Source organism: Martes martes (genome assembly GCF_963455335.1).
Source record: "Martes martes genome assembly, chromosome: 15".
In the NCBI taxonomy this organism is placed as follows: domain Eukaryota; kingdom Metazoa; phylum Chordata; class Mammalia; order Carnivora; family Mustelidae; genus Martes; species Martes martes.
Genome location: NC_137903.1, coordinates 25,779,584 through 25,792,640, shown reverse-complemented (window position 1 = coordinate 25,792,640; position 13,057 = coordinate 25,779,584).

Genomic DNA, 13,057 nt, shown 5'->3' with positions numbered 1-13,057 from the left:
CGATTTAAATAGAGAAGGCAGGTGGGGGGGGGGTCGAGTGGGGAGAGGACCTGGGGAACAAGAGGCAGACTGAAGCAGAGAAGGAAAGAGGAAGAGGAGAGAAAAGCAGGGTGGGGGGGCAGAGAGGCAGGGCAGGCAGGAAAGAAGTGAAGAGCTGCAAAAGAAGTTGAGCAGAGGAGAGGGGAGCCGGGGAATAAAAAGGGTAGGGAGCAAACCGGCTTCCCTGGGGGTGCCGGAGACTCCTCCCAGGCCACCCCTCCTCCAGCAACCGGAGGGATCCGCCTTCCCGGGATGCATCTGGAGCCCACCACCCCATCCCAGGGAAAATGCGGCAGGGACCCAGTCCTGGCCATGAGCCCCTGTGGCTTTGTGGGGTATGTGTGGGCAGAGCTTTGCCACCTCCTGGCCAACCTGATGGGAGCCCTGTCCCCTGCCCTCCAGGGCCCCACTGGCCTTAGTGTGTAAACTGTGTGCATAATCTTAAGGTCCATTTCTATTAGATGAAGGCCCTTTGCTTTCGGGGTTTTCCTCTGTCTGCTCCGCAGGGAGAGGTGACCTCTGTGAAGGGCTTCCTATTCTTGTCCCTGTTGGGGGGTCCCTGGGCCCCTCTGCTGAGTCCAGGCATGCTGGGTGCAAGTTCTTTATGGGTGATCCCCATACCCTGGGCTCTGTTGTTCCCCATCCTTTCTGTCCTGGGGCTTTGGCTTAGAAAAAGACTCACACACAGTGGTGTTTACGGGCACAGCTGGATTTGTCTGTGTTGCCATGACAACAGTGAGGGCTGCCCCTGTTCTCTCTCCACCCCATACTCTGCTCCTTTCACAGGCTAAAAACCTCCCTCTGTCTCTGTCTCTCCATTTTTCTCAGTTTCCTTTCCCCCTACCTCCTCGCAGAGGAGCAAAGGGCCCTAGGCCAGGTTTGTGGGGATGATAGAGCCTTAGGTCTCTGAGTACCCCTGAAATGCACCCCATACCTCCCCATCCTTGTCCCCAGGGCCTCTGAAAGGAGCCCTCAGTCTCCTCTGTGCCCCCAAGACCCGTGGCCTTCTGATTTCCAACTGGCAGTCAAGATTCACCACCCCTGTATGTGTTCCCTGTTTAATTCCACCTGACCCCAACTGCCAGGATCCCCCCACATCTAAATGGCCCCTGGGGTATTAGATCTGTGCTGGCCTCCATCCTCTGTGCCCACAGCTATGTTCTGGGCTGGCTGGCTGGGTCCAGCCTCCGTGGCAGCCTGGGGCCGTATCTTTGTGTCCAGCACAACTTGCTACCCTCCCCCCACCCCCATACCAGAACCCTTTCCTATGGCAAACCTACTCTGTGCAGACTGGTCCAGCCAACCAGCCCCCCTCTTCACCCTGCTCCATTGGTCCAAGGTGGGGGGCACCCGGCCACGCCACACAGTACCTTCTCTGAGATCTGATATGAGGCCGTGGACTCCTCCTCCGGACTGTGAACTGTGGGGCACTTTAGCTGTGGGCTTCCGGAGACACCTTTCCCGCCACATGCAAAGAGACCGGTAAACGGCAGGAAGCAGTGTCATGACTCACAGATTTATCCATCATCCCGGGAATTTCCTGAGGGCAAGGGATGTGTCCCCTCTACCAGATTGGAGCTCTCTGGGGGCGGGAGCTGGGTTCCCCCATCCAATTGGGAGCTCCTCAGAGCAGGAGTATTTCTGAAGCAAATGAGGTACCCAAGTCTTAGTCGTTTAATTGGGAAAATATCGGGCATTTCGGGCTTGTCATCCAGGGCTTAATTCCTTATTTGGAAAACTTTCTAAAAACTCCATCTGAGTATAAACTCCACCTGGGTAGCACCTGTCTTGTTCACCAAACAATGTGCTGAGTTTAAAGAGAGGGGAAGGCGGGGCGACCTCTGCCCCCCGGGGGATCTGGCAGAGCTTGTGCGGTTCTGACAGACACACACAGGGCGTCCAGCAGGGGACGTTGGGGGAACTGGCCTAGCCCCTGAGGGCCGAGCTGGCCTGGGTGCTTGTCATGAGGGCTAGGGAGAAGGATGCTGCAGACTGAGGTAGCAGCCGAGGCAGACGTGCAAGGTGGGAACAAGCCTTCAGGCTCTGGAGCTTTGGGGGAGGCGAGGTGTGAGAGAGGGCAGGGAGGCCAGCCTGGCCGTGGCGCTCAGGGGCATCATCCGTATCCTTCCCCTCCCGGACCCTCTCAGGCAACAAGCCTTCAGGGAAGGCTCTTCAGCTCCTGGCCTGTGCGGGCCTTCAGGACAGGGCAGGGTAGACATGCTGGGCCCCACGCACCGCCAGGATCACCTTCCTTAGCTCTTGCCCTCAGGTTACCATGGGTCGGAACTGATCTTCTCAAGTCCCAGCAACCAACTCTGTCTATCAGAAGCATAAACAAAATAGGAAATTATCGAAAGATAAACTGGGATGATGTGCTTTATCAGCACAGGATATAAATCAGGTCACGAATGTTTTTGATACTTGTGTTAATCCTTTAAGCATCCTTTGGCCAGATTTAGCAAGAACCCTAAGATCTCTTTCTCGATGTTCCCGTCTTCCTCCCCAGCTCTTGCCCCTTGTACTTGTTAGGAAAGTCCTTGGGCTTGTGCATTGGGAAGGGACCTGTGAGCAGATCATCAGAGGGCCCGAGCCACCCATGCTTCTGTCCCTGCTGATGAAACAACGTTCCGCATGGGGCTCACGCAGTCCCCTGGACTTTCTGTTTGTGATTGGATTCCTATACAGCCGCACCCTGCAGGGTCCCAGTCTTGGGTCCCTGACATACCGCAACTGAGTGTCTATCACAGGCTCAGCCACTGTCCCCAAAGATGGCCAGCTAAGTAGCTGGGTCAGGGAGAGTTTCCAGCCATAGAACCAGCCACTCTGCCACCAAGATATTCTAGTATGAAGGCCAGACAGTCTAGATCAGCGTGTCCCAAATTGTACTGTATATTACAATGGCCCACAGAGCCTGTCGGCGCACAGACTGGGGACATGCCTTTAGAGATTGTGACTGAGCAGGCTTAGGATCAGGGGCTGGAGGGGAGCTAACAAGGTGCGTTTCTAACAAGCCCCCTCCCCGCCAACGGTGCTGATGCTGCAGTCCAGGGACCACGGTGCAGAGCCTTGTCTAAATTCTCCTTGGTGTCCATTCAAGATCCCCATCTCAGTGCGTCAGGACTTACTGAATCTGAGTAATTAGGGTATCAACGTCTTGGCTCTTCTCCTCTCCAGAGGCTCCCTTGGCCCTAGGCAAACGTGTCTATTCCTTCTCTGGCTACTTGGGAGCCACCTTTACCAATAGTTCTCAAAGTGGGGTTCCTGGACCAGCAGCAGAAGCTTGTGAGAAACTCAAAATCTTGGGCCTCCCGCAACACCACACCTGGTATCCCGTGTTCTTTTACGTGATGGTCGGTCAGAGGCAGCCACAGGAAGAGATGCAGGAGAGGCTCAGGAGAACAGTTTGTTATATTTACAGTTTCCAGAAACAGAAGCACACCGTGCAGGGCCACCAGTGTTGTCAGGAGACGGGAGAGCAGGAACAAAGAGGGGAGCCTGGCCCACAGCCTTTATCGGGGTTTCTGAGGGAAAGGCAAAGCAGAGCAGAGCAAACAGGGTATGACTGGCTAGTTTGAATCATTTTGGGGGGCTCTAAGTGGTAGGGGTGGTCCCTGACTGTCAGCCCCCTGGCCCTGGGATGGTGAGGGCAGAGGAATATTGCCTCCCAGAGTGAATGGGGTCGGGCAGAGGACCTGTGCTCAGGGTGAGTTTGCATCTCAAAGACATGCTTCCCTGAACTCTTGGACATCTCTAAGAATTGGTTCGACCTAGAAGGGGCAGGCTCTCTCCCTAGCTAGAAAGGTTTTTTGTTTTTAAAGATTTTATTTATTCATTTGAGAGAGTGCGCACGCAAGTGAGCCGGGGGAGCAGCAGAGGGAGAGGGACAGGCAGACTCTGTGCTGAGCACAAGGAGGGGATGCGGGGCTCCATCCCACGCCCCTGAGATCATGACCTGAACCGAAACCGAGAGTTGGATGCTTAATCAACTGAGCCACCCGGGCGCCCCCCAGAAGGTTTCAAGATGTCAACGCATCCTATATAGAAAATAAAAAATAGAAACAAAACACCCACGGACTCAGAAAGTCCAGGGAGGGGCTCTCAGCGCTCTATTTTTAAGGCCTCTCCAGGTGGTTTTGGCCTGCTTCCAGAAGCTCGAGAACTATCGCTCTAGAGAGACCAAGAGGTATTAGAAAGGCCCCCAGAGAATAGTTCCCTTAGGTGTTTCCACAAGGGAGGCCCTTCCCCCAGCGGTAGCTAAGCAGGCCCGTTCACCTGACTCTGCTCTGGTGTCAGCCCTGTCAGCCCTGTCCGCGGCAGCTGTCACCCACACAGCTGGGCCGCCTGGCCACTTCCAGCCCGCTCTGCCACTCCCTGCCGTGTGTCTCTGGGCCTCAGCACCCCCTTCTTCGTGTCTTCTCAGCAGAACATGGGGATGGAACCTGATGCTCTGGAAAGTTCCTTCCAGGCCTGCCTGCGCTGGCTCCTCCTTATCACTCTTGCATGTCCTCAGCTGCAACCTAGAGATAATGCCCACCCCTGGGATGCCGGAGACGGGGAAATGGGGTGATGGGTGGGGGAAGCGCCCAACATGTGGTCGGGGCCTGATAAAGGTTTGCAGATTCTTAAATCACTCTCTGGTCCTCCCAGTTTTGTCAAAACCTCTTCTTTCTCCTTATTTTGACTATAGTCTATGCTTTAGTCAGGCCTCGGGGGACCTCCCTTCTCTCTATAGAATTAGCCTCTTTATACCCCGTCAGTTGTGGGGGGGGGGTGGAGAGGAGCCCCCTGTGTACTGCCTCAAGAATGGGGTGATAGAGAGAAGAATGGGGTCATGCGGTAGCACCAGGCATCCAACGGACAGAAAGCCTCAGGCACACGACGGAGCCGACCTGCTCCGGTCCTCTGCTCTGCGGCTTCCTGCAAAACCCCAATTCCCCTTCCTCTTTGGGGCCTCAGCTAGCACCTCTGAGCAGCAGCTCAGAGTATCGAGCCTGAAGGACACCCCTGAGTTTCTTCCCTGCCTGTGGCCACCCCGCTCCGTCTCCTCCCCCCACCCCCGCCCCCGCCCTTCTCTGCCAGGGGGCCTCTGCCAACGGCTGGTTATTTATATCCCTGAGCAGCTGCTGACAGACAGCTGGGAGCTGGGAGGCGGCTGACAGGGACAAGCGAGGCAGAGATGACAGGGCAGTAGGCGGTGCTGTCACTCTGTGCAGGACGGCTGGGCAGAGCCTCTTCCCTTTCACCCGGGAGGTGCGGCTTCCACGGGGCCGGTGGGGGCATCTGGGGAGGGGCGCCTCCAAGGCAGAAGGACGATGAACCTTTAGAAGGGGAGACAACTGGGATTGGAAGATTGAAGAAGTTTGTCCCTGTCGACCTTCTTCAGAGGGGAGGGATCAGCTCTGGCTTCATTATCTGGGCACGTGCCCGAGCACCTGCCGTTCACAAGCTGGATGACCTTGGGCGAGTCACTTCTGACGTGGCGTAAAGTGAGATGGTTGGACAAGAAGCTAAGTTCTCTTGAGCCACGTTAGCGTAGAGGTTGCAGACGTAAACCCTGAAGCCTGAATCTTGGCTCGGCTACGGGTGTGACCTTAGACAATTTCCTTACCTACTTTGTGCTTCTCGGTCCCTTTCTGTGAAATGGGGGCTTTTAATCTTATCGACATCAAAGGCTTTCTATAGGGATGAAATGAGTTAATTAATACCTGTGACAGCATGAGAACAGTCTGAAACACAGTCATCTCGTCTAAACAGAACCTCAAGTCTATGATTCTTTGCATCTGTCTCCTTGCTCTAAGAAGGTAACTCTACTGGAAAATATTCAGAGAAAAGGTGGGGCCCTTTATCTATACAGTGCAGGGGAGAGGGGAGGTGTGGGTTCTTCTGCTTTCTTCCACCAAGCGGTAACCTGCACACTGGCAAATGTCTGGGCTAAGGCTACGTTGGTTCTGAGTCTGACCTTGGCTTCCCTTACTCCACCTGTGGCCTCTGGGGATTGTTGTTTGTTCAAAATAGCAAAAGATCAAAAGGTGACTGTGCTCTTTTTCCAGCTCTGTCTGTCTGTCATTCCTCCTAGATGTCTTTGCCTCTCCCCAGTTCCTGTCTTCCTTCCAATCCCTTGCCACCCTTCTATTTTAAAAACTAATACCTGGTCTTGGAGAGAACCGAAACCCAAGTGTGTAATTAAGTCCCTGGGCACAGCTGTGCCTACAGCACCAGCCTGGCTGTCAGGGTGGGGCGGGGGCTGAACCGGAATGGGGGTGGGGGTGACCTTGGAGCAAGGAGCCCGTCCATCCATGTACCGGCCTGAGCCTGGCTGCGGGCGGACAGGTGCACGGGTCTAGAGCAACACCTCTTCAGCCTCGGTGTCTGGGAGCAGTTGAGGCTGGTGGGGACAATGGCCGCTTTCTTTCCCTAATCTTGGCCCTCCCGGTTAGAAAGGGAGTCTCTCCATAACAGAGGGGGAGAGAGCGAAGCCAAGGAAGCTGAGGGGTTACCACGGCAACCAGCTGAACGCGAACTCTTAGCTTCAGCTAATACTTGACTTGCAGAACTACTTTCATAACCACAACTTAAAAGAAAACACACACACACATAACCCTGTGAAAGGAGAGCCATCGTTGACGCAGTCTTCTCTAATCAGAGCAATTAGTTTCTAATACTGGGGTCCAGATGAGACATGAAAATGAGATGAATTTGTTCCCTCTTAGAGAAGCCCTGGGCCATGCACTCTCTTCTCGGAAACCGGACCGTTCGTTCCAACACCCTGCTGTTCCCCTGGAGTCACGTATGGAGGATTATGTCCCCCAAATCCCTTAATCCTTTGCTGAGTCATGCCGGTTGTAGACCTAAGTTAAGATTTCTGGTTTCAGAGAGTCTCCTGCCTTTGGCCGATGCCACAGCAGCAGGGAAGAGGGGACAGTCAAAAATGGCGAGCCGTTCATTAAGCATTTCCTGATCTCCCACTACGTGCCAAATGCCAGGAATTAGAAGTGATAATAATAAAAATCTGGTCCCCGTCATCAAGGAGCTCATAACCCAGGCAGTCGGAGGTGTAGAACACAAATTACCTCTTACTACCGATAAGGGACCAGCATTTGCAAATGAGTTTTACAGATGCACCAACGTGCTTTCAAGGTGACCCCCATGACTCGCTCTTTCTTCAGGGGAGAAAGTGGGGACGGGGAGGGAGAGGGTGAGATTGCTGGATCTAAGACCAGACCGGGCTCCTAACACCCCGAGGCCTTCCATCTCCTCCATCTTTGCTCACACTGTCTCTCAGCCCCCCGGGGGCAAGCCTCCTTTTCAACTACATAAAAGCTACCTCCGTGAGCAGGGAGTCAAGCTCCTGTCCTACTGGTAGCAACATAGTGGCTGGAAGGAGCGCCCTGGGAAGATGTCTTTCAGCTGAGCCTACTGCCCGCACGTGTAACCTGCACGCGCTCGCGCATGGTCGTCTCACGTCATCCGTACCAGCCCTCCAGATCCCACGTTGTGGGTGCGTTGCTGGGCCTTGGAGAGGTAGATCCAGAGACCACCGTCTCAACCCTTTCAGCCTTGGGTCTGAACTCTTTCAGCCCTGGGTTGGGACAAGCGGAAGAGCCCCGGGGCTGGGGGGAGTCAGGCCTGGGCGGCTAGTTCCCTTTTTGCAGAGCTGTGCTCAAAGTTCCCTTCCCCACCTCCCTTTTCCAGACTGCATCGTCCCCACCACTCTCTATCCCCTTCATCCTGGGTTTTCTTCCTGATGCAACTTGCCACCTGATCTGATCTATCCGTGGGTTTATGTGCCATCTATGCCCTCATTAGATCAGAAGCTCATGTCTCGGGGTGCCTGGGTGGCTCAGTGGGTTAAAGCCTCTGCCTTTGGCTCAGGTCATGATCTCAGGGTCCTGGGATCGAGCCCCGCATCGGGCTCTCTGCTCATCAGGGAGTCTGCTTCCCCTCTCTCTCCACCTGCCTCTCTGCCTACTTGTGATCTCTGTCAAATAAATACAAATAAATAAATAAATAAATAAATAAAATCTTAAAAAAAAAAAAAAAGAAGAAGCTCATGTCTCATTTGTTCCCTGCTACATTTGCTGTACCTAGAACATCGCCTGGCATACAGCGGGCGCTCAATTTGCTTGAGTGAGTGAATGAATGAAAAAAATGGAAGCTCAGACAGGTCTCCCTGCCTCCTGCTTTTGCCCACTTTGGGGAAGACACTGAGCGCCACCAGGAGATGGCATCTGAGGAAAGAGTCCTGGCCCCCTCCCAGGAACCCGGGAAGCATAGATGCTAAGGCCAAGGTCAGGGACAGGAAGTTCCCAACAGCCCGTGCTCAGAGACAAGATAACAAATGCAATGGTTTGGGGTTTGGGGCGAGGCGCTGCTTCCCTCTCCCTCCCTCCCCCACCCGCACCCCGCATCACCTCAGAGCCCGCATCACCTCACTGCAGCCCTCTGGCTGCAAAGGGGCCTGTCCTCCCGCAGTCTCCGCTCCCATTCCCAGAGCCAACTTCCTCCCGCCTGCCTCGCACTGACACTCCCAGAGCTCATCTGGAACCTTCTGATTTGCATCTCCAAAGAAATAAAATAAATTCCACTAAATGCTGTTTATTTTCCCTTCTGTTTGCCCCGAGGCAGGCCTATTGTGGCTCGTGGGATCTGGAGTGGGTAATCAAGGTGATTTCTGTGGTTCGGGGAGCCGGGGACCTCTGGGGCCTTCGCGGGGAAGGGGTTGGGGGGCTATCGGGAACTGCAAACTTCAGTATGAAGTGAGGGTGAGGGGAGACTTGGGGGGAGGAAAGATGAAACGGCAACAAAACCTGCCTGACACAATTATAGCCATATTTGCATAACAGAGACTGAGAGCTCTCTTAGAAGGAGTGGTAATTAGATTCTCTGGTGATTAGGGACACTTTCCAAAAAGTGGGGAGAGGAGATGGAAATGCAACCTTGAAGTGGAAAAAGACCGAACAGAGGAGGATGGCTAGCAGGTGGAGGCCCAGGAGGGACTCCAGACCAGGAAGCTAACTGGACTCCAGGACTCCCCCTGCCGGCAGGTAAAGATTTCCCACCCAGATCCTCCATCTGCCCCGGATCCAGGGTGGGGGAGGTGTTCAAGACTCAAAAACCTGTTTTTTGGGAAAAGTTTCCCAAAGGGAAGGATAGAAGCACAGGGTCTGGGGGAACACACCTGGGTGGTCAGGAACAGCGAGGAGTCCTGGGGCGGGAGCTGGGGGACCAACGGGAGGGCGGGAGGAGAGATCAGAGCTCAGGGAGTTCTTGGGCATCATCTATGGGTCTTGGATTTTACTCTGAGAGCCCATTGGAGGGCTGGAGAAGACCAGTGATATGGCACGATTTTGCATAAGGACAATTCCCTTGCTGTTTGGCAGACCGACCAGAGCCAACACAATTGGTTGCTGGATTGGAGGTAGAATATGAGACAAAGGATTGAGGGATGGTGGCCAAGGTTTGAGCCTGAGCCATTGGAGCTACCCTTGACTCGGATGGAAAAGAATGCAGATAAAAGTCAGGCTAAAGATAAAAGTTCCACTTTGGAGATGTTAGGTTTGCGAAGCCTGTTAGGTCTCCAGGTAGAGATGTCGAGAAGAAAGCTGGAAATTGGAGGCTGGAGTTCGGAAGAAGCTCTGGACGGGAACTACAGATCAGCACATACATAGCACTGAAGAGTCACGAGAATCATGTCAGAAGATGCCTCAGGGGTGCTTGCCCGTGGTGATGAAAGGTCTGAGAATGAGCCCCGAGGCAGACTGGTTAGAGGGTCTTGCTGGCAGATTGGTGGAGTAGGAGAGGTAAACTGAGACCTAGGTTTCAAGCAGCCTATCCGCTCCACCCCCACTCCTGAAAAACTCTTAAGGGCTCAGGTCTGGGAGATGTGAGCAGAGTCACTGCGGGAAAGAGAGACAGGCTAGAGCTAATGGTGACCCCGATGAGTTCCTTGCCATCCCCAGGCCTCACTTTGCTCCCCAGTAAAAGAAGGGGTCAATGCCTGGACTCCAAGGGTCCTTCCAGTCCCCTCCAGAAAGTCTAGGGCACTCAGGAAATAGAACTGACCTCAAGGAACACTTGGGTTGCCACCTTGTTTATCTGTCCCCTGTTATCTACAATAGAGTTGATCCTTGTTATCTGTGGATTCTGTATTTGCAAATGTGTCTATTCATTAAAATTTGTTTATAATACTAAAATCAACACTCAGGGCACTTGGGTGGTCATTCACAGAAATGTGCAGAACGGTGAAGTGTTGCAGTTGCCCAAGGCATGTGGCCCTGGATGAGGTCAAAAGAGGAGCCCCCTGCCTTCTTTTTCTCTCTGCTCTCGTGCTGTAAATAAGTGCTCATTTCATGCTCCATTTAGTGCCACATTTTCCACACCTTTGTGCTTTTTGGTGGTGATTTCACTGTTTAAAATGGCCCCCAAGCGTTGTGCTAACGTAGTGTCTGGTGTTTCCAACCTCAAGAAGGCTGGGATGTGTCTTATGGAGGAAATATGTGTTTAGATAAGCCTCGTTCAGGCGTGAGTTATAGGGCTGTTGGCTGTGAGTTCAATGCTAATGAGTCAACAATATGTATTAAATTAGGCATCTTTACACAGAAACACACCTAAATCAAGGTTCTGGACTGATTGATTGATGAAAGCGTTGTGACAGGGGCTCACAGGAACCTCACCCTGTAGTTCCCCTAGGAGCCGTGCTTTGGTATTTGCTAATTCAGTGTTTGCAGAGATTAATAGACCATAACTACGCTGAACAAGGAGAATTGATTATATTTAGTTGTTTGCTAAACCCTAGTATGCACACACATGACATAGTTTCAGAGCGGCTAGCCCATACCCCTGTGAGAAGCCAACTTATTAACTAGAGTACAGAACCTGAGGACAGTTGCTTTTGTCTTTGGTCTTAGAGTGTCTGGTCAAAACTGTTTTCCAAAGTTTCTTGGTTCTTTTCTTTCCCATCCTCTTCAGTGTGGGTAATAAGAATCATGCATAACTTTAGTTTGGTTGATCTCTTGGTTTCTATTCCATGATGGGTTCCCCCCAACGTTCTGGTTATTTTTTAAAAATTTGCATACAGTGACATGCACTCTTGGTGGTATGCAAGGTAACAGGTCTTGACAAATGCAGAGCCATGTCTCCACCACCACAGACATGATACAGAACAATTCCTCCGAAAATCCCCGTGTCCTGCTCCTTTGCAGTGGGCCCCTCTCCCCATCTCTAGTCTTGTTGTCCCTATAGTTGTGCCTTTTCCAGAAAGTCTTACAAGTGGAGTCGCACAATGAGAGCCCATCTAGATTTGACTTCTTTCACTTTTCGAGATGCATTTAAGACCCAGCCACGCTGCGTGTCAATCCGTACTTTGTTCCTGTTCCCTGCTGAGGCTTACTCCACTCTGTGGAGGGACCACACTGGGTTTACCCATTTGCTGGTTAAAGAACACGTGGGTTGGGGCACCTGGGTGGCTCAGTGGGTTAAAGCCTCTGCCTTCGGCTCAGGTCATGATCCCAGGGTCCTGGGATCGAGCCCCGCATCCGGCTCTCTGCTCAGCAGGGAGCCTGCTTCCTCCTCTCTCTCTGCCTCCTTCCTCCTCTCTCTACCTGCTTCTCTGCCTACTTGTGATCTCTGTCTGTCAAATGAATAAATAAAATCTTTAAAAAAAAAAAAAAGAACACGTGGGTTGCTCCAGCTCTTGGTGGTCTTGAATAAAGCTGCTGTAAACACTCATGAACAGGTTGTTGTGTGAACGTGAGTTTCTGCTTCTCTTAAGCAGAGAAAAGTGGGACTAAAGGGCCATAGAGTAGATGCATGTTTAACTCTATCTGGAGCTGTCCCACTGTTTTCCAAAGTGGCCGTCCCATCAGTCGTCTCACTGGCAGGGTGGGAGAGCTTCTATTGTTCTAGGAGCTTCCCCGCACCTGGTTTTGTCAAAGTTTTAAAAAAATTTTTTTAGCCATTCTACTAGGTTCCAAGTGGTATCTCATTGTGGTTTTAAGGTAACATTGCCCTAATGACTAGTGGTGTTGAACCTTTCTCCACCTGCTCTTTGCCATCTCTGTGTCTTCTCTGGAGAGCTATCTGTTCCAATATTTTGTCCGTTTTCTTACTGGGGGTTTGCTTTCTTCTTATTATATTTTGAGGGTTTTTCATGTAGTGTGGGTACGAGTCCTTTGTCAAAAACGTGACGTGCATCAGAGAGGGACAACTGTCATATGATCTCTCTGATATGAGGACTTTGGGAGGCAGGGTGGGCGGTGGTGGGGGGTGGGGAGGGAAGGAATGAAACAAAATGGGATCGGGAGGGAGACCAACCATAAGTGACTCTTAATCTCACAAAACAAACTGAGGGTTGCTGGGGGGTGGGCAGGAAGGATAGGGTGGCTGGGGGATGGACATTGAGGAGGGTATGTACTGTGGTGAGGGCAATGAAATGTGTAAGCCTGATGATTCACCCACCTGAAACCCTGGGGCAAATATTACGTTATATGTTAACAACAAAAAAAAAATGGGACGTGCAAATATTTTCTCCCCATCTGTGGCTTGTATTTCTATTCTCTTAATGGTGTCATTTGCAGAACAAAAGTTTTGAATATTGAGAAGATCTGATTTATTCTTTTTTCTTTAAGGAATCATGCTTTTGGCATTATGTTGAAAAACTCTTTACTTAATCAAGGTCATGAAGATTTTCTCCCATGCTTTCTTCTAGAAGTTTTACAGTTTGATGTTTTATGTACCATCCATATGTAAAAAGACTCATATGATCCATTTTAAACAAATTTTGAGTTAATTTTTTAATGAGGTGTGAAGTATAGATTGCGATTCATTTTTTGGGGTATGTTTGTTCCATTGTTCTAGCTCCATTGTTGAAAAGACTAACCTTTGAGTAGTCTTTTTTAGTCAATTGAGGAAAAAACTGAGTTTCCCGATGGGTTGAAACCGTCCAATTCTGACACCAATTCCAAAGTTTTTTTTTTTTCAACACCACCAAGTAATTACCTCAATAATAACACTGTCCACC